Source organism: Cucurbita maxima, unplaced genomic scaffold (assembly GCF_002738345.1).
Source record: "Cucurbita maxima cultivar Rimu unplaced genomic scaffold, Cmax_1.0 Cma_Scf00096, whole genome shotgun sequence".
Lineage (NCBI taxonomy): Eukaryota > Viridiplantae > Streptophyta > Magnoliopsida > Cucurbitales > Cucurbitaceae > Cucurbita > Cucurbita maxima.
In genome coordinates, this window is record NW_019272112.1 from 202,513 (window position 1) to 216,076 (window position 13,564).

Sequence of the window (13,564 nt, forward strand, 5' to 3'; positions counted from 1 at the left end):
GAATCGAGGACGAATCTTTTTGAAGAGGGGGATGATGATAAGAATCGTGTTCCAATTGAACCTATTACACAACAAGGCCAAGAAGATTCAACAAGCATTCATACTTCATCTACAAAATTGGATAGGCTAGGTTCATCCGTCATTTCATGTGTTACAAGCTGATTCGTTTGAGTCAAGATCATTTGAGGATTCAAAAGTAAATATTTGAAGTAGCGGATGAAGTTGCAAGCATCATTTCATGAGTGGTTAGAAAAATTTATTTATTATTTTAGTTTCATAAAGTTTGTAATGCTCAAATTGACTTCGTCTTCTGTGGAGATTTAAAGGATCGAGATTAAATCACGGGCACTAACTTTTTTTTGTGGGGAGACTATAAATACCCACAAATTATTAGGTAAAAACATATTTGTGATCAATGAAATTGATCTCTTAAGTTGAGAGGTCCCCCTTATAGAAATCTGAGCATATCTTTGTCGTTTTTAAGTTTCATGCAATTCTTGTGATAGATTGCATATGAGTTATTCAATCAAGCTTTGATCAAGTTCGATTGTGAAGTGACTCAACTTAGAAAAAGGTTTCAAATCTTGTTTCTCACTCTTGGATCTCATAATCTATTTCTAGCTTTATATCTTGGTTTATCCAAATTTTGTATAAGAAGGTGTTAATTTCTTTAATACAAGGGTTCTTGCTTCTACAAAAGCTTGGCTCGTTGGGCTGAAGATTACGGTTGGTCTATCATTCTTCAACGAGATCTTCTATCCCTATGACTTGCTCTGATGCGGTCGTTCTTCTAACGCCGATGACACGTCTAGTTGTCGAGATTGGTAATATGAGTTTGTAACCCATCCATTGAGGTTCTTGGAATGATTCTATAACTTATAATTTCCATGTTGGGAGTTGGATCATGGGTCTTGGGCGAAGGAATCCTTGGTTTACCGCCCCTTTGAGTCGAAGGAAGTGTCAAAAGGCTAATTTTTTTTCAATTTTATTAATTTGTTTGAGTGATTTTATTTGATTTTATTTCAATTTTGTCAAACTCACTCGGGTGCTCATCTCAATCATTTCAACCTTGTTGGCGTTCAATAAGAGAGACCTTGGAAATAACTGGTAACTGTTCAACTGGATTATCACATTAACAATTTGAATCAAATAATGTGATATTAACCATTTGAATCACCTCAACCCCACTTGTTGAACTTGACCAAATGTCTATAACATAGCACTAACAAACGTACAAAGTAATACAAACAAAAGTACAAAGTAACACTAACAAAGGTACAAAGTTCATAAAAGGGTTTTTTAATCTAAAATACCATTGAACTTGACCATTATAGTGCCTCTCAAACGTCGGTAAAGTTTAAATTCGAGTCTCCTTGTCAAACTCACTCGGGTGCTCATCTCAACCATGATGGCGTTTAACAAGAGAGACCTAAAAAATAGCCGGATTATCGCATTAACCATTTGAATCACCTCAACCCCACTTATTGAAATTGAAACAAATATCTATAACATAACACTAACATACGGTACGATGTTCATAAAGTCTTTTTAATCTAAGATACTATTGAACTTGACCATTAAAGTACCTCTCAAACTTAGGCAAAGTTTAAATATAATTGGTGACAAGAGATGAAACTATCAAATAAAAAGAAATAAGAAAATAATATTCCATTTCAGAGAATTAAACCAGAATCTCCTATGTGAAAGAAAAATATACAAACCGTAGGACAACAATGAATTTTAAGTGTAGTTGTCTTGGTGTCTTTTATCTAATCGCTAATGAGTTTTAGTATAATGTTTTGGGTAATGTCTAACTCTTCGACACGTCCTTTCATGTGTGTGATAGAATTCTCAGAGTTACCGAGACTATTCGAGCTGTTCAATCGTTTGGCTCTTTCTTCAAAAGGATCAACATCAAACATCGAGTCCTTGATTGGCAACCCATCTAGAGGAGCGTCAATTGCATCGATTCCATCAACAGTTTCCCCATGAGTTTATGGTGCATGACCCTTTTTTTTTACCATTCACCTTCGAGCGCCACCATAGTTTTGCATCGTCCATGAGATGCATTGCGACCAACGTAACTTTTAGGTTCTATGTGCAAGTTCCAGTAACCTTCCAGTATTGTTCTATGTCAAAAATAAATCTTTTTAATTCCTTAGCATCCCGGTTTCCATTTAAGGGGTTGTGTTCTTGGATTTTAAGTTTGTTAAGCCCACATGAACTTGGCTTGAGATGTGGTTCTCTACAACCCAACTTGTCAAACTCACTCGGGTGCTCATCTCAACCATGATGTCGTTCAACAAGAGAGACCGCGAAAACGACTGGATTATTGCATTAACCATTTGAATCACCTGCTCATCTCAACCATGATGTCGTTCAACAAGAGAGACCTCTAAAACGACTGGATTATCGCATTAACCATTTGAATCACCTCAACCCCACTTGTTGAAATTGAACCAAATATCTATAACATAACTCTAACAAAGGTACCAAGTTCATAAAAGTCTTTTTAATCTAAGATAGAAACTGTAAAATAAAATGAAATAAGAAAATAATATTTCATTGACAGGAATCAAACCAAAGTCTCCTCGATGAAAGCCAGATATCCTAACCGCTAGATGACAATGGATTTTTGGTGAGGATGTCCTGAAGTCTTTTGTCAGATCGCTGAAGAGTTTTAACATGATCTTTTGCTTAATGTCTAACTCTTCGACACGTCCTTTCTTGTGTGTGTTAGAGTTCTCAGAGCTACCACGATGCTTCGAGCTGTTCGACTATGTGGCTCTTTCTTCAAAAGAGTCAACATCAAATGTTAGGTCTTTGATTGGCAACCCATCCGGGGAGCATTGATTGCATCGATTCCATCAACGATCTTCCCATGAGTTTATGGTGCATGACCCATTTTATATACCATTCACCTTCGAGCACTATCATAGTTTGCATCGTCCATGAGATGCATTGCGGCTAACGTAACTCTCAGGTCGTATGAGAAAGTTCCTGTAGCCCTCAACTCTCAGGTCGTATGGTAGAGTTCTTAGAGCTACCGCGACATTTTGAGGTTTTCGATCGTGTGGTTTTTTCTTCAAAAGAGTCAACATCAAACCTCAGGTCTTTAATTGGCAACCCATCCAGGGGAGCGTCAATTGCATCAATTCCATCAATGGTCTTCCCGTGAGTTTATGGTGCATGACCCATTTTTTATATCATCCACCTTCGAGCGCCATCGTCCATGAGATGCATTGTGGCCAACGTAACTCTTAGGTCCTACGAGCAAGTTCCTGTAACCTTCAAGTATTGTTCTACGTCAAAAATAAAGTTTTCTAATTCCTTAGCATCCCAGTTCCCATTTAAGGGTTTGTGTTTTTGGATTTTAAGTTTGTTAAGCCCAAAATGAGCTTGGCTAGGGGTGGGGTTCTCTACGACCCTCCTTGTCAAACTCACTTGGGTGCTCATCTCAGTCATCTCAGCCATGATGACGATCAACAAAAGAGACCTTGAAAATGACCGGATTATCACATTAACCATTTGAATCACCTCAACCTCACTTGTTGAAATTGAACCAAATATCTATGACATAACCCTATTAAAGGTTCAAAGTTCATAAAAGTCTTTTTAATCTAAGATAACTTGATAATTATAGTGACTCTCAAACCAAGTTCATAAGAATCTTTTGAATTTAAGATACTATTGAACTCATCCATTATAGTGCTTCTCAAAACCTAGGTAAAGTTTAAATATGAAACTATAGATAAAAGAAATAAGAAAATAAAATTTCATTGTCGAGAATCAAACTCGGGTCTCCTCGATGAAAGAAAGATCTTCTGTGTAATGTCTAACTCTTCGACACATTTTTTTATGAGTGTGATAGAGTTCTCAGAGCTACCGCCACGTTTCTTGTTCTTCGATCATGTGTTTCTTTCTTCAAAAGAGTCAACATCAAACATTAGGTCTTTGATTGGAAACCCATCCAGGGGAGCGTCGATTGCTTGAATTCCATCAATGGTCTTCCCATAATTTTTTGGTGCATGACTAGTTTTTTATACAACTCACCTTCGAGCACCACCATAGTTTTGCATTGTGTTGATATTTTCTAAAACCATTAAGATCAACACTTTAAACATCTACATACATTCATTAATGTAATCCAAAGAAATCAGCTAGTTGTGTCCATACCCAAAATCAAATAATATCAAACTCAGATCAGTTTTCTTGGATTTTAAATTTATTTGAGCCTTATAAAACCCATCCAAAGGTCCATTGAGTTTGTCTCAAACTTTCGTGATGACGTATCCTAGAAAAGCCAACTTCAAAAAAAAAATTAGGTTCTCTCAATTATGTGTCTTAAATCCTTCAAGATATCAGGCATATTTACAAATGTCTTGATGAGTGTCTTGAAAATAATACAAAGTCTTGATTTGTAAAGGATATCTCTACAACCCAAAAAAATCAAATCATTAGTCAAATAAACTATCTACTTAAGTCTTATTGACCCAAGGGCAGATCTCATAGTGAAACGTGACGCATCAAATATCAGATATGGAGGTATCTAAAATTGTCAAAGAGGACCGGGAATCGATTATCATATTTCATTCAAAAGCCTCTAATAATACCACACAAATTACCAAACAGTAAAAAAAAAATATTATTTCAATTGTATTTTGTGCACAAAAATTTTAAAAGAAATTTAAAATAAATCCAACTTATTTGTCGTACTTTTAAGTTCAATTACAATAAATCAAGAAAAGAATTGAGTTGTAATAAAATATCACTTGACATTGGAATGTAATTTGAAGATTTTTTATCTTCGGGAGTTGAATTACATTTAAGATTATTTATGTTATTTCTTATTTTCTTCAATTTGTATTTAATAGCTTTGGGTAGTTTGTAGATGAACGTTTGAATTATCTTTTTGGCCTATTTAAATACTTGTAATATTCAAGTTTGAAAACATTTTGGAATACAAAAACTTTGTGTTTGAAACCATTTGGTGTTATGTTTCTTTCAAACCTTGTTTTAGGTTTGGTGTTAAAATCTATTCATTGGATTAGTCATGATCAAGTTAATTCTTGAGTGAGTCATCTTGGAATCTAAGAGTGACAATCATAGATTCCAAGTTCAATCTAAGAGTTATTTATCCTTCTAACCTGCTACTGGTTGAAATCAATTCGTTAAGTTAGCTTTCTTTGTAAAAGTTTGCAAGGATACTACGATCTCTAGCTTTGCAAAATCTAGCGTTAGTGGCACTTATCAAAATCGCTGCCAAAATAAAGTTTAACAAGTGGTTCTATGGTGTAGTGGTTAGCACTTTCGACTTTGATCTAACAACTTGTGTTTAATTTCCGATAGGTAATCCACCAATTTATACAAAATTGGTCCATAGCCGATTCAGTAGGGTCACTTTTTGGACCGATAATCTATATAAGGGGTCACTAAGGTTGAGATCATACAAAATGGGTCCATAGCTCAATATTAGATCATTTGATTGCAGATCAAGAGGTCACCAATTCGAACCTAGTTGGGCCCTACTATTTGGATAGAAATTTGTTACACTTTTTAGACTGACACTATGTCTAAGGGGTCACTCAGGTTAAAATCCTACAAAATGAATCCAAGGCTCAATGGTAGAGAATTTAACCTGTCACCCGTTTGAACTTAGTTGGGTCTTTCTATTTTCGACAGACACGTTTTACACTTTTGGACTGACACTTGGTAGAAGGGGTCACTAAGGTTAAAATCATGTAAAATGGGTTCATAGCTTAGTGGTAGAGCATTTGATTGTAGATCAAGAGGTCACTAGTTCGAATCTGGTTGGGTCCTATTATTTTGGACAGACAATTTGCTCCCGACCACCAGGTGTCTAAAGGAATAATTACTGTTTCCAACCCTTATTCCAAAGTCCTCCACCACATAGAAACCCACTATTCTTGGACAAGAACCAAAGCTATCATTAAGAAAAGAGCTTGGTATCCAAGCACCCATTTTTGAACATGGTTAAAAACCTTTATTCCAAACAGTCTTGTACTCATTCCATCTTTTTCATGTAACTAAGAGTAGTTTCCCTAGACCAACAACACCCACCAAAACTATTTTTGATGTTTTAAAATGATTTTTTTTAACCTTTCCCTTATTTTGTACTATAAGCCTATAAACTCTATTTTGAATATATTGTAAATATATACGTTCATTATATTTTAATTCTTTTTTTATTTCGAGAAAACATTTTACTTTGTGTTCAACCTCTTTTAACTTGAAATCCGTGCTTCGAGAACCCACCAAAAATATTCATGAACTTTCAAAACTAATGCCCTTAACATTCTTGAGGCTAGTTTCACATAGTATCATTATCTTTGAGATAACAATTCTTTTCTATTTTATCTAATTTTTTTAAATATGAGTTCATTTCTAAATGCATGCTAACACCCTTATTGTTGAATAAATGACATGAAACTAGTTTCACATAGTAACGTTGCCTTTTGCTCCTATTGGTGGAAGGATAATAGGTCGATTATACCTTCATGGTAGTTTTAAGCGTGACAACATTTGACAACCAGACTAATTTTGCTTCATTTTTAAATGAAAACGTGTAAATTGTAAACTCAAAACATTTCAAAGAAATAAACAAGTTTTGATGGTACCATGCTAACCAAAAACAAATGTTGACTTTCACCAATCCCTATTATCTTTTTTTTCTATATTTTGAAACTATTTTAAGCACTTTTCTCTTGTACTCCTTATAATTTTACATTTAAGGTTGTAAATATTTGTGTATGGGTGACTATTAGGATTATAAGTCAACTGAGTTAAGTAGAAATAAATTTTGAAGATGAAATTAAAGTATTAATTTTGATGTCATCTTTACTCGAGTTTTGGAATATTGTTATTAATGAGATTCAATCGACATTAGTAATTCACAATGATAATATTCAAAATACTTGGCAAAAAAGAATGGTCAACATAAGATATTTGAAACAAATAAATATTTTGTCCTCTATGATATATATCAAATCACTCATTTTAAATTCCTTAATAATAAACCTGCAGAAAAGTTCCTTAAATAGAAGTTTTATTAGATACTTTTAAGCATTTAGAGATCAACTAGACACAAAGCTAAACATTCTAAAAAAAATTAGGGGTTAAACTTTTAAGTTAACGTAATTTAAGAAACTTATGATTTTTATATTATCAAGAGTTTAATTGAGCTAGGTCGATTCAATCTAGTGGACCCAAGAATTGAACCGAACGAAACCAACTAGTTAGTAACATGATTTAGTGGAAGCATTTTCATGCAAAGTAGAAGCAACAATGGAGGGTTTGAAATAATATAGTTTTTTTACCCCTTGTTTCTCTAGTGAATATTGAAATAATAAAGGGGCATTAAGGTCATTTTACACCGTTTCTTGATTTACCTACTTATCCTTATTCAATGACCACCAAATTTCATATCTAACCTGAACATGCTATAAATGCTTAGTATTAAAATTTGATAGACAACGGAGCTCAGATAGTGGGTTATTTTAAATTACTTAAATCTCGAGCTATTTGATTGGTTCAGGGTCTTAACTCACAGTTTTTTGGATTTTTCTTTCATATATCCTTAATTCATACTTGGTTTAGGGTTCATATGAAAATCCAAGCGATTTCTACAAGTATTTCTTGGGCTACTTGTCTTGTCGTCGATGTTTGGGACCTCCATTATTGATCTTCCAGTATCTGAATTACTTCAAATTTCCTTCCACATACTCCTTATTGTGTCTAGTTTATGAAACCATAATGTTTTTTACAAGAATCGGTCTGGAATGGGGTTAAAATTGAGAAAATTCTAGAAAAGGTCAAATTTTGAGTTTACTTGGACAGTATCATCGTTTTCTTCCTCTAAACAGGAAGAAGATGCGCATTTTTTGCATCGCCGCCATCTGAAACTCGGCTTGTACAGCCACATTTACAGCGTTTCTCTCCTTGATTTCTTCGTGAAACTTAAAGATGGATGTTACAAGAAAGGATTAGAGATTTATTTGATACCTTCTCATGGATCGTAGCTTAAGATATTCGCTTCCAAACTTCATCCAAAATCTGATTTATCGTTGGAGATAAAACAAAGGATTTCTTATTGGGTAGCCGATTCTAGAGGTTTCAAGGCCCTATTTCTTCATTGAACCTCTTCCATATCTTATTTTCAAGCTAAAGGAATTGGTTTTGGAGGAACGTCTTTGAGTGTAGGACCTTAACTTCTAGAAATCGTTCTCGGTATGCTACTCACTCGAAACGCTAGATTTCGATCTCGTGGGTAGTTTGTTCTACGACGTTTCAACTCTCGATTTCTTCATCAAGTTTACTAAACTTCTTCCTCTGAAACTAGAGGAATCCTTAATTTGAAGGAAAAGAGATCGTAGATAGGAATTCGACTCTTATACTCAATTTAATTTTGAAACCTATTTTCTTCAATTCGGCACGCTCTCGAGGTTATTTTTCTTCGTGGTCTTCTATGGAAGCATTCTGTGGAGGTGCAGAAACTGATTGGAATCATTTTTGCTCGACGAGTCATCATGTATCCTCGGATTGGATTTTCAAGTTTTTCTTGAAGTTCTTCAATGGCGGATTGAATTGGGGGAATGGTTTCTCGGCACTTTCAGCACTCTATTCCTTCATAGAACTTGTGGGTAATCTCGTTGAGAAACTGTAGGAATAAGATTGAAGAGAAATGGTGGAGGATTGCTCTCGAATTTGGAAGAAATCTGAGAGTACGAGACCTATAATCTAAACGCTCATTGCCTTCGATTGAGGGATCGACCTTTCTCGATTCTTATTCCGTATTGTTGCTCCTATTTCAGACTTTATAGGAGATGCTTAAACAGACATTAAGAGCTCCAGAATCTTCGTTATTTAGAGATTGAACTTTTTTGATAATTTTTCGGAGATATCAACTTCGATCATAGCCTTACCGACCTTGGCTTTGAATACTAGTCGTTGGATGTGATGATTCGTGCGTATTCGTTCTAGATCATATCAAATTTTTGAGGAGATCCGACGGTTGAGATTTGAGTTCGAAGGATTTTGCTCGAATGGTCACGGTAGATGCTCTGATTCTAATTAGAGTGCCATTTCTGTAACTATCCATTCTTCCAGGGGTATTTTGGTAATATTCCACTTTTTGAATATTTTATAATTATTTTTCTCGAACAATCATAATTTTTCTACAAATTCCTAATTGCTTTTTTTATCATTTTTTTGCTTATTTTGAATCTTGAGATTCCTTCTAGATAAGGAATTACAAATCCGGAAAGATTCTTGATCATTGATAAAATGACTTTTTTTTGCCCTCTTCATTTACTTTTTCCTTTCCAATCCTTTTCAAAAGGTCTTTTAACTCTTTGAAATCACTAGTTAGACACAGAGTGACTTGACTAAGTCCCTTGTTCTTGCTTAATACTTTCATTTTTTTCCTTTCTATCCTTTGGGTTTTTCATGAGTGGCTTATTCTTATGGGAGCTAATTTCCTTCATTTTCGGGGTGTTTCATTACAAACACAAAATAAGAAGTAGACTCAAAAGAAGAACAAAAAATACTAGATTAAAAACAGAGGTTAGTCTATGGCCCACACTCCAAAGTCCGATCTCATCCACGACCAACGCTTAGTTACTTGAAAAAAAATGATAAACATGAAGTGAGTAAAACTTAGTAAGTAGCCTACTAGTAGGTTCTTAATGGCGACCTTAAGCTAGGATATTACTTCTTGTTATGTTTTCAGGATCTTATACTGATCTTGAAAACATTCCCCTAAAATAACCTTCAATTTTTTCCCCCCATGAACACAATTTTCTTCTCATCTATCTTTTTTTAAACACTTTTGAAAGTTAAAGAGTAGTTTTGAAGCTTTTTTTTTTTTTTTAAAATTCAACAGTATTTTTTTTAAAAAAAAATTATGAGTAATTTGTTTTAGATAGAGTGCAAACCTTCTAGCCTTGGGATACAAATTTTTGTTGATTAAGTTAATGTTAATTTTATTAAAATACATAACACCACATCAAAATTAATTTATTCGGAATAAAATTAAAACTAAAAAATCAATTTATTTTAAACTAAAAAAATTAATTTATTTTAAAACTAAAAAGTATACTTGGTTGGACTAAAACATCCCTTATCCCAACTATAAAGAATTTAATTCCAAGCTCCCTTCTAATAGACAAATGATTTATTAACCTCTATTGTAAGATTTCACTTCATCAATTTAAGTAGCGTTCAACTATAAATATCGAATTTTAAAGTATTCCTCGACAAAGTAAATCTGTTGAAACTGTCTATCAAAGGTGTTCCATAATAAGTTGTGGAGAAGTGTTTCCTTCAATTCTAATTTCAATTAAGGATGTCAATGACAAAAAAGTGCACGAGGCTAGAAGGTTTGTAGTGGAAGAAAATAACAAGAGTCATGGACTTTTTTTCGTTTACAAGCTGTATCATGTGTCTTATTCATGGTTACTTAAATCTCATTGAATTGGTGCGCCTTTCACATCAGAGACATTTGTGCATTAAATCTCCTTGCTTGCTGCAACATTTGCTTGACATAATTCGACCAAAGACGGTATGGACGACCTCAGCTCACTGTATTGGTCTTCAATCATGAAGTGTGACGTCGGATCTTTGTGCATACCATATTCATTAACTATAACATGGCAAGAAATTTTTTCTGTTTTGACTGGGCATGCCATATTTTGTTGTTCTTATATATCTTTAGTTACCTATGATTAAAGCAAAGAAGTATAGACATGGTTTCCAACCAACCCTTCCTTTATAGTTAGTTCGACGAATGGGTTTTTGTTATCATTTTATCGTTAACCCTTCCGCTTGATTTTGTGTTATGATATCATATAGGGAATGAGAAGCGACCTTACTTGGACAAAATTATATACCGTTTGATAATTATTGTTGATAACAAAGATAAATTGAATTATAAGCATTTTAAGTTCAAAAGTAACAAATTACTTGTACACTTTTACTTAAACACACACACACATATTTCGAGAGAGAGAGAGAGGGCTTATTATAAGTAGGGATAGCATTCTAGTAGTTGTACTGCTACTTGGGGATAAGGAACTCGAGAACTTCTTTAAAAGATATGAGAGCTTATAAGTAGGTGGCGATGGATATATCACATGCATAAAAAGAAAATTCTGCACCTTTGTAATAAAAGACCAAGGAATATCATTGTTATTTATAACTTCTATCACAATAATATAAATTCTGCGAGGACGATGTTCTCTAGTCATACTAACTAGACCGTTCACCACACGCTTGTAGATGACACGATGTTCACTATTCTCGTTATTCTTTTCAATTACGAACCTTCCTGCATTTTACACTACTAGGATATTGACATCTTTAATTGATACTAAAGCATCTAAAGGCAACCCTTCCACACTGCTCATTCTAACACCTTTGGTAAATTTTTCCAAGAAACATTGTTAGGCCGATTTTGTTCATGAATACTTAAGACTTTGATATTTATAGTTGTAGTTGAACGCTACTTAAATTGAGGAAGTGAAATCTTACAATAGTCTAATAAAGCATTTGTCCATTAGAATAGGTTGGAATTAAATTCTTTATAGTTGGAGATAATAGTTGTATTCTTTAAGTCATTAAGACTGGTGTTACTAGTACTTGTTAGTATATTTGAGTATAAATATTAAAATGATTAGTTATTAAATATTGTTTGAATTAAAGCGTTTATAATTCAAACGATCTTCATAACCTAATTCATAAAAAAATAAATAAAATAATTAGGAAGCATTTATGTGCTAGATCAAAATAAGATGCATAAAAAGAACTGGCAGTAATTACTTTATTACTTTTAATCTTAAAAGTAACTTAAAATATTGCTTGTGTGCCTCTTACAGTACTCTCAATAAATGGATCGGTTGATCTATTCTACTCTACTTTACTTCCTCTTGATAACGGTGTGGTAATGACACAACTCATATTGCCGATAATCATCACTTACATCCAAAACAAGAGTAAGCGGTCAACTATCGTCAAGTATACAAACATATAAACTTATTTATATGAATTTATTTCTAATCTAAAATTGATAAATTTTTTGAAATAATTCTTTTTAATTAATGTATCATTGTCACATCGGTGTCCTAGTTTTTTACAAATGACATGTTACCATATCTATTTGGTATCATATTTATGTCTCGTATCTATATCTCATTTTTATTTTTGTGACTCTGAGTATTTTGCTTTTATAAATAGATATCTTCACAAAAATAAGTTTAATTTATGTTGAGATGGAGAATAAAAATTGACACTTAAGGAAAAATGAATGACATCTTCTTGAATCTTTGATTTGTTCTCGTAAATGTATATAAAAAAAAAAATCTTATATATTTTTAGATATAATTTAAGATTACCTATTTAATAAAACTTCATCCAAACTTCTACTCATAAATTTAGTTATTATTTGTATACAATTGTTAATATGTAAGAAAATACACGTACAAAATGTTTATACTATTGGAAATACACTAGTCTCGGTTGTTTGACTAAAATAATGCAACCATTGTCCAAACTAAAGAATTTGATTCGAAGCTATCTCCTAATAGATGGAGGCTCAATTAGACTTTGTTGTAAGATTCGACCGTATCAATTTGAATAGCGTTCTCCACAACTATAAATATCAAATTCCAAAGTATTCACGAGCAAAGTAAGTTTGTTGAAACTATCTAAAAGTGTTCCAAAGTGAGTTGTGGAGAAGATTTGCCTTAACATCTAGTTCCAATTAAGGGTGTCAATGATATAATTGTGTTCCAAAGTGAGTTGTGGAGAAGATTTGCCTTAACATCTAGTTCCAATTAAGGGTTAAGGGTGTCAATGATATAATTTATTTTAGAAGCGTGTGGTGAACGGTCTTTTCCGCCAGATATTGCAATTGTGAAGAAGTGAAGAAGTCCTCCTTATATAAGTATCTTTTCTTTTTCTCTCGTACCCACCTTATACATAACATGTTAAATTAACTCATACTTAAAAAAATCATTTCTTTCTTTTGGAGATGTGGGGTATCGATCCCCATACCTCTCGCATGCTAAGCGAACGCTCTACCATCTGAACTACATCCCCACAATTTTTGCATCACAAAACCCTAAATTTTTCGTCATCAATAATAGTGAAAATGAAGAAATATTGCTACACAACAGGTCATGAATAAGGAAAAATTGAAAAGAAACAATATATTTAATAATAGATAATCTTATTTTTGGGGATGCGAGGTATCGATCCTTGTACACCTCTCACATGCAAAGCAAGCGCTCTACCATCTGAGCTACATCCCCATGATTCTTACATCATAAAACCCTATTAATGTCCGATCATCAATAATAGTGAAAATAAAAAAATATCAAAATATTAATAACAAATGAGCGAATAGAAATAAAATATTATTAACAAATAGTTTCTTTTGGAGATGCAAGATATCCCCTTAATAATAAATCTAAAGATACAGAGTATCGATCCCCATAAGAAAAAATTGAAAAAAAAATAATATATTTAATAATCGGTTCAATTGAAGATG

The 13,564-nt window shown here is 33.2% G+C and overlaps 2 non-coding genes across 2 annotated transcripts; one reads left to right on the forward strand and one right to left on the reverse strand.

The window, feature by feature from the left end:
• Positions 1–5,748: 5,748 nt before the first annotated feature.
• Positions 5,749–5,820, forward strand: TRNAY-GUA. Its single transcript has one exon. It is a non-coding gene; the product is annotated as a tRNA-Tyr (tRNA).
• Positions 5,821–13,040: 7,220 nt separating this feature from the next.
• On the reverse strand, positions 13,041–13,113 carry TRNAA-AGC. The gene has a single exon. It is a non-coding gene; the product is annotated as a tRNA-Ala (tRNA).
• Positions 13,114–13,564: the final 451 nt, after the last annotated feature.